The 2,579-nt window shown below is 61.3% G+C and overlaps 1 long non-coding RNA gene across 1 annotated transcript in view; it reads right to left on the reverse strand.

Annotated features, from left to right (window-relative positions):
* LOC117244923 overlaps positions 1-1,800 on the reverse strand; it is a 2,345-nt gene extending 545 nt beyond the window's left edge. Inside the window, exon 1 of the long non-coding RNA XR_004498897.1 lies at positions 463-1,800. This is a non-coding gene — a long non-coding RNA (uncharacterized LOC117244923). The remainder of the gene's footprint in view (positions 1-462) is intronic.
* Positions 1,801-2,579: the final 779 nt, after the last annotated feature.

The raw sequence follows: 2,579 nt of genomic DNA on the forward strand, positions 1-2,579 counted from the left end.
TTTTTTTTTTTAATTCAAGCACCCAGGCGATGGACGTGTCCTGCAATTTAACTACTTTCAAATTCTTTGTTCGGGTCCCACCGGGGCTCTATTGTCACCCTATTGAGAGAGCTTATTGCCAAGTCAAGCCTGAGCGAATTGAGACACGCACGGGAGGAGCCCCGGGGGCTGGGAGCGGGATCCGTGGGCTGCTCGGCCCGGGGGGACCCCGACCCAGCCCCGAGGGAGCGGGCACGGAGCGGGGCAGGGGCTGCCGGTAGCCCCCGGGCCGGGATAACCGGCACCGATTCCACAGGAGCCGCAGCCGCCAAAGCAGCCCCGGCCCCGCAGAGCCCGGTGGTTGTGACGGGGCAGCCCCGAGAACGGGGATCCCCGGGATCGGGCTCCTTTGAACCCTCAAAGCATCCCCTGCAGCAGCGCCCTGGCTCAGGTACCACCGCTGCGGGCAGGAGAGGGACTTACCTCGGATGCCCACGGTGCCGCCAGCTTCCCTCCTTCGCCGGTTCTCCCTTAATCCCGAAAAGGAGGGTCCTCCTCTACTCTTATCCCACCCCCGACCCCTCCACCTCGGAGCCGGCTCCCGCCTGTCTCCCGCCGCCCTCTTCAGCGCTCACTTTGGGAGCTCCGGGGCTCTCTTCCCGAGCAGGGAAAGAGCGGGATGTTGGGATTATTTTCTTTTCTCTTTTCCTTCCCTCTCTCCCGACTCCTCCCCAGCCTGGAAAAGGGGTTGCGAGATGGAATAGAGGGGTACGAGCTTCACGGAAGGGTTATTTGAGGAGAAAAAAAAGCTGAAAGAGCAGTGCTGGGCACAGATTCCCACGTAAGCCCGTACGTCACCTATAAAAATTGCCCGTTTCTCCCGTTTCTTGGCTCCGGGGGGGCAGCTGAGACATCTCTACCTGTGGAGGGAGGGGGTGAAACCCTATTAAAACCGGAACCCCGTTAAAAACGTCCTGCTCCAGCTGGGAGGAGAAAGCAGAACCGGGGGATGCTGGAAGACAGGGGCCGCCTCTCTGCATCATCACCCTCTGCCCCGTGGTGATGTTTGGCCGCCCCCTGCTCCCCCAAAACATCCATCTGGAGCCCTTCTCAGCCTTTCGATGCCTGGGAGAGAAGGAGGTTCACGGGATTCCACGGCGATGGCAGAGGGAGGGCCGCGGCGGGGACAGGGGTACGCTGCGGCCATCACTTCCCCCTCTTCGCCGCGGTCCTCCTGTTGTGACCAACCGCATCTCCGCCGTGTCCCGGGGGAAGAGGAAGCCCTTGACCCCTGGCCCCAGGGGCAACGGGGTTAAACAAAGTCCCACCGCCCCATTATCCGACAGACAGCATTGAGCTCCCGGCGGGGAGCGGGGTCTCCAAGAAGCTGGCGAGAAGTCGCAGCTCCCACCTCCGGTACCGGACCCCGACGGGGCGCACCTGGATGGGGATGCTTCCCTGACAGACAGACATAAAACCCAAAAACTTAGGGAATGAAAAAAAACCCTATACACACCCCATTCCGACTTATACATTGCATCCAGCTCTGCTGAAACGGCGGATTTTTGAGGTTATTTCGGGTTGCTCACAGCGGTGATTTTTTTTTGTTTTTATAGTGGTGCCGTGCCTTGCCGACCCTTCCTGCCCGCACTCGGGTGAGGCACATGCAGCCCCGGCCCGGTCCTGTCTGCGGACAAGGCAGTGGAGCTTGTTGTCATCAACCCTCCCCAGAGCACTGCCGCGAGAAACACTGAGAGCAGAATTTATTTTTTCTATTTACGCTTTGGAGAGAGGACAAATTTTTTTGATGGGGCGGTTTGGATTTTTTAGAATTTAATTTTTTGAAAACACGATAAAAATAAGGGGATAAAAGACGCCAAATATGAGAAATCGGCGTTAAAGCAATGCATCGGAGGGGAGAAAAGTGCGCCCCGGTCCTTTCCTAGCGCCACTCCGGAGCCGAGGGTCCCTAAACCGTTCTTTCCTTCACTCCAGGGCAACTCGTGGCTCTTCCATCCCGGCGAGAGCACCCGCGGTTTTGGAGCATCTCTCCCCGCCGGCCCCACACCCCGCGCCCCGCCAGGTTCCCGCAGAAAGATCAGGGAACCTCAAATCCCCGGTATGGAGGCGGCCGAGGACGGGCAGCCCCCGCGGCTCCCGGCAGGCTCCGGCCAAACGGTGCCTCCCGCTGCTGGGTGAAAGGGGGTGAAGCACAACCCCCACACCGAATCTCAAGTTGGGGGCAGCGGGGACTTTAGGGGGCACCGAGGGGCTGTGAAACGCATTCCAAGCTACAGAACCCTGCATCGCGCTCTGGGTGTGTGCGCGTTCCTCACACCGCTCCCGAGCTGGCTCTGCCTTTTCGGAGAGCGGAGGGCAGCGGTCCCTCACCCTCCATCCCACCGATCCCGCACCCCCAAGGGGAGGGGGATGCGGAGCTGGAGCTCTGGAAAGGAGGCGCAGCCGGGCTTTGGAGCTCCGCAGGGGCCGGCAGGGGCGAAGGGGAGTCACGGTGCCCGCTGCCCCTGCCCGGTGCCGCACGTGAAGCGGGGAACGGGACGGGACCCGAGCGGTGTCCGCGCCCCGACGGCCCCGCGGGG

Source organism: Parus major, chromosome 10, assembly GCF_001522545.3.
Source record: "Parus major isolate Abel chromosome 10, Parus_major1.1, whole genome shotgun sequence".
Lineage (NCBI taxonomy): Eukaryota > Metazoa > Chordata > Aves > Passeriformes > Paridae > Parus > Parus major.